Consider the following 15,082-nt stretch of genomic DNA (forward strand, 5'->3'; position numbering starts at 1 on the left):
GCGAGGACGGGGGTGGCCGCGCAGCGGGCAGTGTTTCTCGCCTGCTGCCGGGGGCCTAAATCCCCCCCGGTCCTCGGCTTGGAGCCACGGTGCGGACGAACGGGGGAGTGGCAGCCTTGGTATCGACCTGGAAGTCCCGAGTCCGCGAGCGGCGGCGGGTCTGCGGGCCGCGGCCTTCCGCCCTCCTTCTCCTCGGCGCACCCTGCTGGCGGGAGGTGGGCTCCGCAGTGAGGAATGCTCTGGGGGCTGCGGGAGCAGAACGGTGGGAGCTCAGGACCCTCGACCCGCCAGCACTGGGGGCCTGCGCCTAGCCCTCCCCTTCTGAGACCCTCACTGCTGCAGCCATCCGGGCGCTGCCCCTCACCCGGGCCGCGCCTCGCCTTCCCTCGCCGGGTAGCTGAAGGCAGTAAGGTGCAGTGGTTAGGAGCGGGAGCCTGGGGGCCTGCTGTACCGGGCCACTTAACGTACGAACTGGGGCAGGTTTTCTTTCCCTTACAACGGAGATAAAATTTCCCAACGCGGGGTTATACACCGCAGTCACAGAGCAGGCCTCACAAAATGAGCATTCTCAGACCCTTGGAGCAACACCCCTGTCTTCACATCCTGGGGAGGGAGTGGGAGCCTCACCCGGCATTGTCCTGTCAGCTTCAGACGAATTTAACACCCTTTGAAGAACTTTCCTTTGCATTTTGGTTGATTCTTCAGTAGTTGTGGCAGAGGTTTATTTTCCTTTTTCTGACTTTGTAATAAAAATAAACTAGGAGTCAAAGATACTAGCTCGTCTTCAAGATAGAAAGCTGAGACTTCCGGATGTTACTTCATCCTTTGCAAGCAGGAACTGTCTCTCCAGGATCCGTCCAGTGGTCATCTTCCAATAACAACAGCTGCCCTTTGTCAAACACTCTGTGTAGACACTTTATCGACATGACCTCCTTTAATACACAACCCCAGGAGGTAGTGATCTACTGTCCCATTTCATACATGAGGGAACTGACTTATCCAAAGTCACACAGCTAGTAAACCGCAAACTTGGGATAAGCTGCCTTGTCTCTGCGTCCAAACTCAGAGCTCTGCCTCCTTATGGCAACAGAACATTCTGAACATAGTATTTTAGGTAACCATACTAACTGCAAGCACCCAGGCAGACTTACTCTCTAATTGCTATTCTTTTTGACTTACTTCCTTGAGATTTGTCCTCAAGAGTGGGATCAGTGGGCCCAGGGCACAGGAATGCATCATCTTGTCGGGCCAAGTTTTCTCAGGACCACTGGGCTAATTCTTATGCCTACAGCAGTTTCTTGGGCCTCATCATTTTAATTGATTTTTGCTAAATTTGTTGGTAAGAGTTGGGGTCTTCTTGTTTGTGATATGGTATTTGCATCTCATTAAGGACTGTTCCTAAGTGTTTGACTTTTTGCCAAGTGTCTTAAAGTTGTTGGCTGTATGTCCTTTGGACACTGAGTATTTCCCTCATAGATTTATATTTATTGCCGCACCTAATTGGGTCACCAAACTCATCGTTTATATATTTTTCCAGTCCTTTGCTTTTTTGTTGTTGTGGTTGTTTAGCTGATTGTCATAGTTTGTACTAATTTTAGTTAGAAACTGTCTCTTCTCCACAGTTGGGGTGCATGTGTATTCTTGTTTTCTCATAATCTTTGTGGCAGTTTTAAATGATTTAATGCTTTAGCCCATTAAAAATCAAAAAGACTCTGAGAGATGATGGACAGGTCTCATTTTAACTTATTCCACAGTTATCCAGTTTCCTCAGCAGCATCTATAAAATTACCAGATTTTTATTTCATCAAATAAATTGGGGATACCCTTCAATCCACAGTCGAGGGGTTTTGCCATAATGGAGGTCAGCATTTGTGACAGTGATGGCTGGTGCTTATTAATGTCTGTGTTCTGCCTTTTCTTCTTCCACAGAACATGGCTAAAACACATCTCCCAGCCTCCTTGCCATGTCACATGCTAATTGACATAGATCTGAAGTGGCATATGTGAGTCAGCTGTAACAGTTAATTCCCTTTCCTCCTCCCCTTCCTAGGATAGATGTGGCCTGAATCTCCCGCTCCCATCTATCCCAGATTCCTGAGCACTTGGAGAGTCAAGATAGCCAGCTCATCTGAGCCCAGCTTCTCCTCCTGGCTCCCACCAGGAGACCGTCTCTGCCATAAGTCAGGCTGCACTACTTGGCTCTGGTCCACCTTGCAATCCAAGAGTTTGGTAAAATCTATTGTGTGTTGGCACCTGTCAGTCTTTACAGGACACCTAACTCATGAGTTGCCCTTAAACAAAAAGTTTTATGACTTATTTGGCGTTTCCTCACTTTTGCTCCCTCATCAGGGCCCACGAGTGTGCCCCTTCCACCTGCTTCACTATCTGAGTGTACTGGGCCAGGAGGGGGAGCCTGTCCCTCTAAAGATGTCCATTGACTTCCAGAACATCCCAGTGGGTCAGAGTTCCTCCCACCTTGCTGCCTCCGTGGAGCAGAGTGAGTGTTCCACCTGGACCGGGAAGAGCCCTTTTCCTGGGAGACCCCTCTGACACTCTGCCTGTGTGATGGGGACCAGGTGGTTGATTCACCTCTTTGAGCCTTTCTTCTTCACCTGTGAAATGGTGATTAGGCTGAGGGGTGCAATTTGTAGAGCTTCCCTTCCCACAGCCAAGACTGGGCAGTGGAGAGAACTGTGCCTAAGCAGTGAGGCAGATCCAGGTCCGAATCCCCACTCAGCCACGCAAGAGCTCCATGATATGATTTTGGGTCAAGAGACTTCACCCCGATGAGTGTTGGCCTCATCTGTGTAGAGAAGGTGAGGGTACCTACTTTAGTCGGTAAATAAGATAATAATATAGTGCTTCCAGCATGGTGCACTCAATAAATATTTCTGATCAGCAAGAAAGCAAGGGAGAAAGGATGGCCTCAAGAGCCCCACCTGTTTCCATGAGGCTATTTCTCACTTCCCCGTGAGATGGCTTGCTCTCTCCTCTCCTCCTTTCTCACTGTCCACCTTCCAGGTGGGCCCACCTCCCTCTGACCTGAGCCTGGCTGACACCCACTGGGCCCAGGTGCTGCCATTGGAGTCCTTCCCCTCTGTAATTTTCTTCCTGGCCTGCTTTCCTTGGTTTCCTGCAGATTCTCTAACACTTTCCCTTGTAATTGCCTCTCCTGGCACTCTGTACTTCTCCTTTGTAGTAATCACAATGGTGATTCATTAATTACCTGTACAATTATGTCTTTAATGTCTGTGTTCCCCCCACTAGCCTGTAAACTTCATGAGGATGAGAACTTGTTTGACTTCTTTCCTACTATATTTCCAGTGGTTGGTACTTAATAAATATTTGCTGAATTAATAGGTAATGAGAGGCTACTTGTTCTTCTAGGTCTGTTCCTTGAGGGCAGGGACTGTTTTATTAATCCTTTTTCTCTGTACCCTGCAGAGAACCTGTTGCTGAATGGAAAGCACTAACAATGGGAAGCTGAAACAATGAATGAATGAAAAGATGGAACCCACATTTCTCTCCCCTTTTACCCACATCACGCCTTAAGACGGGGGGTTCTCCCCTCAGTGTAAATGATCTATTGGTCCTGACCAGCCCCTATCTTGCAGCTTCCCTTAATCCATAAGGATGACAGATGAGAAGAGAGAAATGCCTTCCACATTTGTAGGGAATCCTTATTAGAAAAATAAGGTTTTCAGGAAATCTGCATGGGCCTCTCTACCCCAGTCCCTGCAGAGGACACAACTACCTGGTCAAAAAGGGGGGCTTCACTCCAGGGAAATAGACACACAGAACTCGCTTTTCAGCACGGTATATTTTCCTCCCAATTTTCATCAGAACCATTACTTGCAAAGTTTCATACCCGCACTCATAAATATTGTGGTAGGTAGTGTTGTGTGCTGGTTAAAAAAAATGGAGGAAATTTTAGGGTTGCTTTGGGTAAATCACTTTTTTTTTTTTTTTACTTTTTCTTACTCGTCTGAAAAGGGAACTAACGTCACCTGATTTCTTCTTTTAACAAAAGATACATTCTTGTTCACATTTAAAAATTTATGGAGTCAAAAGACATCTTGCAATCAATGTGTGTATCTAATCTGGTTGTGCTTTTTGCCCCAAACAAGGGTCATTAAATCCATAATGTGTCTCAGAACCAATGGCATTCTTGACAGCTATGTCTAAAGGTGGACCGTTACAATTCACATTGCATTTTCTCAAGGGCAGTAAAGTGAAGACATCTGCAAAGATCTCGCCCAGTTTAAAAAGGTGACTTTGTGCTCTAAGTGTTATAAACCAGGCATAAACCCGCTGGGTGTACCTTGGATTTCCATGAAGTGAGCCAACTGCATGTGAAGAGCATTCACACCATCACACGTGTTTAATGTAAAGCCAGCATCCTGCCCATCAAACATAAGCCCAGAAACATTGCTTGCCTTCACTCAGAAGCCAGAGACGGCTTTGCAGGATGACTTTGATGACCAAAGCTTTTTTTTAAAAAAAAAAAGATGTAACCTTTCCCCCCTAGGTAAATTTCCCTGGAGCAAATAGTGCCATTGACCTTAGACATGACTTCAGTGCTTTCTTCAGGGTTTAAGAGCTGTTAAAAATAAAAGTCATGACATCTGATTGTTTAAAGGAGTCACTGAAGATTTCAAATATGAGGATCTGGAGAGTGTGTGGGTGTGTGTGTGTCTTTTTAATTCCTCTCTTTTTTTCTTCTGCTAGTCCTTTATTCCTTACCTCCTTACAATCAGAATGCAGAGGAACCTTTTGGGAATAAAGTCCCCAGGGGCTGTGGGATCCCAGGTATTGCAGGGAAAGGAGGAGAGGCCATCTTTGCTTTTTTTTTTTTTTTGCTTCTAATCAATTTTAATGAGGTGTAATGAGTCTTGACCAATGTCCACATTTGTTCACTGCCACCACGGTCTTTTTTGACTTTTGCCCGTCTTCATGACTGAGCATGAACAGAGTGCTCAGCGTCTGAATCTGATTCTGCTTCCTAGAGTCCCCACACATCCTCGCCTTGCTTGTTCAGGCTACAGAAATAGTAACCGAGGGAGTCCCAATAGGAGAGACGAGGTCACCAGGCTGCAAGCAGGATCAGCTAAGCAGTGGAGGCACACTGCGCCTGGGAGACCCCATCATGAAAACTACTGCTGCATATTTATTCATTCAACAAACACTTATCGAACACTTACTAAGTGCTGAACATTGCTGTAGATGCTGCAGATATAGAAGTGGGTGGGAGAAAAACATCCACGCTCTCAAGGAGCTTACGTTCTATCATGCTCTCTTGGGGAAGAGAGGCATAAAGTAAGAAAACTGGTGAGAAGGCTGTGGGAAAAAATCAACAGGGAAAGGGGAAAGGGAGAAGAAAAGACATCACTGATGGCAGTGTGTTAATACTAGCTTGAATGCTTACCTTGCTTCTGGTTTTATCCTACATCAAACAAGAGGATGCTCATACACTGCATGAGCAGGTGCTCAAGGCATCATTACCTGCCTACCTGACAATCTTCTTCCCTGTTGACCTTGTGCTGGGGTTTGCCTGAGCCCTGGGTACCTCCCCTGCTCTCATCAGTCCTCTTCTGCTGGGCTCCTCAAGAATCTGCTTCTAACCAGCTCCAGGCTCCCCTCTGTCCCCTGGTCTCAGCTCTATAGTCCTGTCTACCATCCCTGGCCCTAAACTTAGCTGGCTTTGTTTTCAGATTCAGGGTTTCCACAGTTACAGGGCACTTGACTTCTTTCACCAGATTTCCCAGATTGGGCACGTGGTAAAAACCATGAGCTCCTGGACAAGTTAATCAGACTCTCTGAAACTCAGTTTTCTCATCTGTAAAATGGGCACAGTAATAGTACCTGCCCCAAGTGGTTGTTATGAGGATCCCATGAAATAATGGAGGTAAATGGTTTGCAGAGCCTTCTACTTAGTGGATTAGTGGATGCTGAGTCAGTAGGTGCTGTTGGCCTATGGGGACTGAGCAGATGGCAGCAATGTGAGGGGTAGCACCGGGGGCAGCACAGTGTGGAGGTACACCCTGGCTTTGCCTCCCTGTCCTCCCTCAAGACTCCCCTCCCCCTACAATGTCATTCTCAGCTCCCCTTTCATCAAGAAGCTTAGCTCTTGGAATCTTTGCCTCTGGCCACTTAATAAGAACACTCTTCAACTGATCTGCTCTCTCCCTCTCTCCTCATAGCCTGAAGTACAGTCTCTGTTCAAAGGAGATGATGCCTTCCTTGTCAGTCAAGGCTCATTAAGACAGGGCTCTCTCTATGTCTTAATGCCCTGGTTTGTAAGATGCCCTTTTTCTCTTTTCTGAGAGTAAATAGCCTTTCGGAACTCCCAGAAACCTTGGTGCTCATTGCAAATTAGTCAGTAGGTTAAATTCATCTAGGGGACTCCTTTGCACAGAGAGAATCTCAGTATGTCTGTCTGCCTCAATCCCTTCTCCTAGCTGGAACCAAAGCATCTTTGTTATTTTCCTAGCATGGAAGCCTGGTTTAGCTGACAATTTATACACAAAGACTTTCCCTAATGCCTGCCTTCAGTACTCATAGGACCTTCAGATAAGTGGGCAATCTGTACACATTCTCTTCTGCAGAAACTTCAGACCTGAAGTCTTGTTAGGGGAGGCTCAACTTCTGGTCAAGTAATAAATTAAGAAACACAGTTTCCATGGGCAAAACCCAGTGAACAAAAGTTAAGATACTTAACTTTTCTGAACTTCTGTTTCCTCATCTGTAAAATGGAGATAATAATTATTCTGGGGCTGGCCAGTTGGCTTGGTTGGTTAGAGCACAGCCTTATAACACCAAGGTCACGGGTTGGGATCTCTGAACTGGCCAGTACCAAAAAAAAAAAATTGTTCTGATCCCAAAGGGTTGCTGGGAGTAGTACAGTGAGATAAGGATTGTAAAGTGCATTACAACCTGCCTGGTGTATGACAAACATGCAGTGAACAGTTGTTCTTCCTCCCACATTGGAGTTTGTTAGGATGAGGTCTTTCTTTCCTGCCGAGACTTCTCTATCACATCCAACTTACCTGGGAACTATCACACTGAGCCCGGACATCTGCTGACTCATCTGTCCAGCATAAGCAGCTCAACAATGGGGACTTTGTCTTACTCTCTCCCACTTCTTAGAAGTTAACAGCATTTCCTGTTGTCAAGGGCTTCCTGTGACTTGAGAGCAGGGACTGTGTATTATTTCCCACTGTGGTTGTACACCAAACGGGGCACAAGGCAAATGCTCAATAAATGTTTTAAAACAGGGAACAAAGGAAGGGCAAAAAGAGGTCAAGGCTCCCACTAGGGTGAGATGGCTCAAACTAGGGAATGCAGCCTCCTACCCTCCTGAGTGGGTGGCACTCCAACCCCGCCAGCCCTCTTCAGTCCTCACTCCAGTGTCCTCTCAAACTTGCTACTCGCCCTGCCTTTCCATAGAGCTGAAAACAGGCAGAGTCCACTTCTGAGATGATCAACAGCAAAGCCCCAAGAGGGCTGTGTGTAACTGACCTTGTCTCTCTCCCAGTGGGAGAGCCCATGGTCACCTGCAACAACCTCACTCTCCATCAGCAATCTTGTACCAACAATATGTTCCACAAACCCACCCACGGACAGCCATTCCTTTGAATAAAATGTGCAGAGCACTTCATGTTTTATTGATATTTCAGTCACTGGAGTGTTCTTCCAGTTAAACATCCTCAGCAGAAAGGCCTTCTTGAATTCCAAAGCACACAGCCTGACCTTAGCCCTCTATCTCAGGAGACCCAGAAACTCAGAAGAATTGGAGGCAAAAGTATAAGCGTGGCCCTTCCTTTGCTTAATAGTGTTCTAGCCACACAGTTTTTTCCATGAATCTCTCCAGACACCTACAGTTCCTTGCTTGTGTCACGTTCTTGTAGATGGGAATGCTGTTTTTAGCAGGAGGAGAGTTTATGTATGACAGTCTCATTCATAGCTGAACCAGTGTGCTGTGGAGTATGGTACTCCAATGAAGCTTGAGCTGCAATTTTGGGGACTGTCCTATTGAAAGAACAAATGAATTAGGAAGAGTGTGAGGAGCTACAATAACATGAAACATGGATGAAGCTTGGAAACATGACACTGAGCAAAAGCAGCCAGATGCAAAAGAGTATCTGCTATATGATCTCATTTATATAGAATTCAAAGATAGGCAAAACTAATCTAGGTGCTACCAGTCAGGATAGGTTAACTTTGGAAAGGGGAATGAGGGGAATTTTGAGCTCCATGTTTTTGTGGTTTTTTTTTTTTTTTTTTGGTGGCTGGCCAGTAAGGGGATCCAAACCCTTGACCCTGATGTTACAACACCATGCTCTAACCAAGTGAGCTAAGTGGCCAGCCTATTAAGCTCCATGTATTTTTTTTTTTTTTTTTTTGTCTTTTTCGTGACCGGCACTCAGCCAGTGAGTGCACCGGCCATTCCTATATAGGATCCGAACCCGCGGCAGGAGCATCGCTGTGCTCCCAGTGCCGCACTCTCCCGAGTGCGCCACGGGCTCGGCCCAAGCTCCATGTTTTTTGATCTGGATACTGGAGACACAGGTGCATTCATTTTGTGAAATTCATTGAGTTTTGGCAGCTGGCCGGTAGGGGGATCTGAACCTTTGACCTTGGTGTTGTCAGCACCACACTCTGCCAACTGAGCGAACCGGCCAGCCTGAGTTGTACATTTATGATTTGTGCTCTTTTATGCTTGATCATACTTCAGTTACCATAAAAAAAAGCGTGTGGCCAGCAGGATATCCTGAGGTCCGGGACTGAATCACACAATGATAACACAAGCTTTTGTGTAATTTCTCTAAGTTTAAACTAACTCACAGAGCACAGAAAAGAATCGTGCACCCAGCCCATCTCTTGTGCTTCCACTGGGGTCATTAACCTCTACCAAGAGAAAACTTTCCTTTCCTCGTGAACAAGGGAAGGAACTCTCACCTTGGGTCTCTTTCTTGGATCACTGTTTGTACAAGTTCTATATCATTACCCCTGATGGAGGCCAGGGGTCGGTAGCTGCTAGAAAGTGCAGCTGTTGTTAGAGAAAATCTTTAAGAGCATGTAACAATGTTGCCCGGAGCAGATAAAGGTCACATTTGGGGAGGGGCTCCCAACCACATATTCTGAGGTCACCCTTCCACCTGCAGAATTCCCCTCAAGTGCCACTCTGATCACAGGACAAGCTGCCTCCCAAGCATTCTACAGAATAACAAGTCAACTTTCGTCCTGCCCAAGGCAAGTGGGGAGGGGGTCTTTGGGGTCCAGACTTCTGAAAGGAGAGATTTGTGACTCTGATAGGTTACTCAAAGAACAAGGAAGAGACTGTGTCTTTAAAGTCAGCCAAGCTAGTCATTTTTCTGAGTTCAAAAAGAAAACAGCCTGAATGACCGTGGGCCCCATTTGCAGAGATGGTGCACAGCCTGGAGAAGGAGAAACAGAAGCATCTGGCTGTGGGGATGACTGTCATCTGTTCCTCAGACCACTATGGTTTGCGACCAGCACTCAGTTCCTCATCCAAGGCACCACAGGCCAGCGGTGACAAGTGTGCCAATGGGTTGGCACACTTCAGTCCCCAAGAGCAGAGAAACTGGAAAGTGACAAAGCCAACCTTCAACACAGTAATTTCTGAAGTGGTTCCTGGCTTGGGGGTGGCTAGGTATGAGAAATCTGTATTTGCTGGATGACTGAATTTACAAGAGGGAATATACCCAGTGTTGTACATTTATAGCCCCCACCAGAATGAGAATTTGATGTCTCTTTATCTCAGTGAGTGTTTTGGTCTCCCCAGTCTCTTACCTTGCGAGTACCACACCCAAGCCAGCCTCAAGACAGTCAGAGAGAGTTTTGACTTCAACTGGACAAACACTTGTTGAGTGCCAGGCCCTATACTGTAAGGTACATAGAAATAAGAGGTCTTTACACCCTTCTGGTTCTCACAGAGCTAGAAACATGCATGCAATTGATGCCTGCATGAGTGACACAACCTAAGCCTTATGGGGTTCTAAGGAGGGACGGAAGATCTGGGCCGACAAGGAGTGAAGTGTCTCAGAGCAGGCGACACTAGAAATATCCTTAGAAATAACCTGTGGATTCTGGCAGGAGAGGACGAAGTAGGCATCCTCAGTAGAGGGAACAGCATTAGCAATGCTCACGGACACAGGAAATCGAGGGAAGAGAGTTCGAGGGATATGAAATTTGGCTGGAAAATAAAGCAGGTGGGATGGAGAAATAGGACAGAAGACAAACCAGAAAGGAAATCTAGGCCTACAGTCTGGAGAGTTTGGGTCTACTTTGGTAGGCATTGGGGACCCCATGAAGGTTTCCGAGCAGCCTGGTGACATGAAGGAAAAGCAAAGAAGACAGGAGCATGTAGGATGAAGTGTGGTGGGGAGGCCAGGCTGGTGCCATCATCTAGGTGAGACACAATGAGGACGGCGGGGGGGACAGCCACTTTCCATGGCTGAAGAATTGGATTTAGTGGGGGCGGGGGGATGGGGCTCTTGAAATTCCCTGCTAGCTGCCCTTCCCCTCGTGACCTTTGTGGAGAGAGGGGGAGAGTGTTACTCACTGAGCACACTGGTGAAGCAATTTTTGAATTATATTAAAATTGCTCATTGGAATTTGGCGGGCATGCAAGACTGGAGGGGGCGTGACCAGTGCCAGAGGCAATAATCCCACAGAAGAAAACCAAGTTCAGAAGGAGCCTCTGAAATTCTTGTTCTCAGACAGCCCTACCTAGGTTAACAACAGCCCCCCACTAGGCTTGCCCCACTCCCTCACTGACTTTGAACTTGACCTACCTGGGCTCCTGGTGGCTCCTCCCTCCAGGCTCCCATTCCATGCCCAGGAGACCATATTGGCAAGCATATTATTAGTCACCCGGCCCACGGAGGGAATGCAGCACAAATACCACATCCTAGATCATATCATTTGGGTTAGTCTTCCTGACAGCTCTGATCGCCACCTATGAAATCAAATCCACACTCCTCAGCCAGGGATCTGCACCCTTCATGACCTTGGGCAACAATATGGTGTAATTACCATGTGTGTGGGCACCAGAGTCAGAATGGCCAGAATTCCAGCTCTGTCACTTACTTAATCACTGTGAGCCTCAGTTTCCCCATACTTTTAAAGCTGGGCTGTAGGAAAGATCTAATGAGATATTGCACATAAAGAACACAGCACAGGGGACTGGCACATTAGCTCAGTCGGTTAGAGCGCAGCCTTATAACACCAAGGTCATGGGATACAGTCACTATATCGACAAGCCACCAAAAAAATAACAAATAAATAAATATGTCTTAGGGCTGGCCCGTGGCTCACTTGGGAGAGTGTGGTGCTGACAACATCAAGTCAAGGGTTAAGATCCCCTTACTGGTCATCTTTAAAAACAAACAAACAAACAAACAAACAAATAAATATATGTCTTGAAATTAAAAACAAACAAAAAAAGAATGCAGAACAGCACAGAGCTTGGCATAAGTAAATGCTCTGTAGTTGATATCCATTACCATGGTAACAGCCTGGCACCACCAGCCTACCTTTCCTCTATATTTCCACAGACACCTTCACAGTTTCCCACCTCTGGGCCTTTGCTCTTTTCCCTCTGGGTAGGATGGCCTCTTCTTGACTCCACCCACATTTCTGCAGGTCAGAATTCCACCCATCCTTCTCGCATGCTCCTAGTCATCCTGCTCCTGCGTGAGAGTCTACGGTACTTCTCATCACTATTAGAGAGGTACCAGTATTATCTGTCTCTAGAATTGAAGTCCAGGAGAGCAGGGTTTTTTAAAAAATCCGTTTTCCTTACATCTATATCCCCAGTGCCTAGAACAGCACATAGTATTAGGCTCTCACTTTTTTGAAAGCATGGCTCTGCCTACTAAATAGTGTGCTCTTTGGTGGTCTGTTACTGACTTATTGTATAGCTTTCACACTGTCCTTGTGAATTGAATGGGCTGAACTATGGTGGATAACATATAAAAGGGTTCTGCTCAAAAAGAGGAATGGGAAAGTCCTGGGAGGCAGAAAGAGGAATTTTCGATGGGGACGTTTGGCCTCTTTTCACCTTCAGGTGATGATAGGTAATGAGTTAACTGAAAAACCAGAAAAGCAGGTGAGATGAAGGGTAGCTATGTGGCTATTACAGGAAGTGTGCTTAACTTGGATCTGTCCTACAGATCAATTAAGCTCAGTGGCTTAGATCATATCCACAGGTAAGAGTGTCCCAGTTACCATCCACGGTTAGCTTTGAGAATTGCTCTCTTGAAGTTGATGGTTAAATCTTATTTACAGGTCTGGATTCATAAGGTTTAGCCAATTATGTGACAGAAACAGCAAAGATCCTACCAGGAAATGTCCATTTCTTTACCTTCTTCACCACTCGTAGGCCCAGCTCAGGGCCAAAGCTTGTGGTCAATAAATATTTGGTAAATAAAGGGGTGAATGAATGAACCAAACACTAGCCTAGCCGCTGGAAGGATATAAAGTCACTTTTGTCTCCCACATATTTGCGCTAATACTTGTCAATTGTATAGTTTTTGAAGTATAAATATAAATGCATTTAAGCATTACTGAATTCATAATAGTGTTTTGTGATTTTGAATTTTTCTTGACAATTATCATGTGGTAGTGGGGGGGAGGTTCTGCAATATTTTCTAGTATTCAGAGTGATCCTTCTACTTGAGAAGATTGGAAATAATCGTCCTGAAATGTTTCTGAAGCCACTTCCAGCAGAACCACCTAACACCTTCTTGGCAGAGCTCCTTGTGTGAGTCGTAGACCTCACTGCTGCCTTCTCTAATTTCAGACTGTCAGAACAGACTCGTGCTATGCTCCCTTTAGAGCTGGGCCACATGAAACACAGTTTTTATTACTTATAATCCCTCACATTGTCTAGCCCAATTCTGAGTTTCCCAGTGAAAACATTCTACTGTTACTTAAAGCCCAGATTGGCATTATCACAATTTGAAAGCTGTCCAAAAGTAACTTTTGGTCCTCAATCAGTTGCCACAAATTTTAATATTAGATGAAGCATCAAATAACATATAACCATCTGCTTCAGATTGTGCCAAAATCTCACTGAAAATATGTCCTTCTAGAACAAGCTTACCAGCAGAAATTAACAACCAAATTAGTCACTTTTCCTAACTATAGGGCTGGTATACTTAATAAAGAACATGGCGATTCAGTTTGTTCTACCTCCAATGCAAGTTGCCAACTGTGAGTTATTCTCCTGACACACACTGACTCTACTGGAAATCCACTTTTGATAAATCCCATTGCCTTCTTCTGCCTGACTTTACTTAAATAAACCAGTGTCCAGAATCACAGTTAAGTACCTGCTGATTATAAAGTCTTTCATATGGATTAGAAAAGAGGACCCATACTTATCTCAGAATTTCCAGCTAACAGGCAATTTCGGCAACACTTATGTGACATTCAGTTGGAAGAGGGCACTTCATAAGATTGGTGGGTGCCCATACTTCCTATAAAAGATCTTTGAAGCAAAATGTCTATGGCAATAATGGTGGATAAAGATGCAACAGTGAATCTGCATTCACTTTTTAAAAACATTTGGTTATGTTTATTGACTGTGGATCAGAACTGTGCCAGGAATGGCCACTCAGAGACAATTAGGACATAGTTCCTGTTTCTGAGGAGCTTGCTGTCCAGCAGGGGACATAGGTGTGTGTGGGGGGGAGGGTGAAGAATGTGCGGTATATACAAAATTACAATATAGTGACAAGTGCCACAGCAGAGCTAAGTTTAAAACAAAATTGGATCACTAAGAGTGCTATGAATCATTTTCAGGGGTGCTCAGGGAAGGTGTCACAGAAATTATTTTCATAGAGCTTGAAACAATAGAAAGGAGCTTTCCAGGAGGACAAAGGTTAGGGAGAGGTGGATAGAAGAGAGAAGGATGAGTATTCGAGGCAGAGAAAACCATCCATGCTAGGACAAAAGAGGAGCCCAAGGAAAGCAGCCAGGTCCCAAGTGGGGAGCAGCAGATAAAAGGCAGGTAGACTGATGTCAGATATGGAAGGGTCTTGGATGCCAAGCTAAGGAGTAGAGGCACTGTTGGATGGACCTGATATGGGAGGTGACCTGTTGAGATCTGCTTAGAAGAAGGAGACTTTGGAGCAGTCAAGGGTAGGACACTTCATGTGGAATGGAATGGAGTAGAGGTTGTTGTGAGGGGTTGGCTGTCCCAGAGAATGATGGGAATGGGGCAGGCCTTCTTGGGGCCCACCAACCTTACAGACAATCACTAGTCTCTCTATTCCTAGGGTTAATTTCTACATGTATTTCCTGAACCGAAGAAATTCAAACAGGGTTAGCTGACAGTGTCAGAGACTGGGAGGAATCTCTATTTCTCCTCAGAGACCAGAATGTAAGAACCCTAGGGGTACCCGGTGGGTCACCCACCACCCAAAGGCATCAGAAGGATAATTCAGCCTATGTCTATGCTCTCCAGTGTCAGAAGTTGGGCTCAGTGCCGTGCAGATGCAGAGGGAGAACTGTGTGGATCTCATACCTGACATAGACATCCCTGCTGGCCCAGGAGGAAAGGCTTAGAGAGGGGTTCCGTCAGGGGTAAAAACATCTCCCGAATAGAATAGGAAGTTTTCATCCTATCCTGCTACGTGAGATGGCCCAGAAGGAAATTCTGCCTCATGGTTCTTCCATAAACAAGTTAATCCAAGTGCTTACACATGTTAAGAACGCAATGGACCTTCACTTAGAACTGTTATTTTTACTCCATAATACCAATTCTTCTTACACCTATTAAGGTAGGTACGGTGTTCAGTGGGTCAAGTGGGTGTTCAGAGCCCAACAAATATACAGAACTGCAATCTTAAAGAAAATTCTCTTCAAGAAAAATTCTCTTGAATTCTTCATACTGTGAATAGACAAAAGATATTGCACACATTATGACATGCTGTATAAGAGGTAAAAATTAATCCTTTCTAGTTTAGCTCAAGGTCACTTTGCTGTCATTTTTAAGCCCACATTTTCAAGCTAAGCGAGATCCTGCAGGAATTCTAGCCGCGTTTACAGATTT

This window comes from Cynocephalus volans, chromosome 17 (assembly GCF_027409185.1).
Source record: "Cynocephalus volans isolate mCynVol1 chromosome 17, mCynVol1.pri, whole genome shotgun sequence".
Classification (NCBI taxonomy): Eukaryota; Metazoa; Chordata; class Mammalia; order Dermoptera; family Cynocephalidae; genus Cynocephalus; species Cynocephalus volans.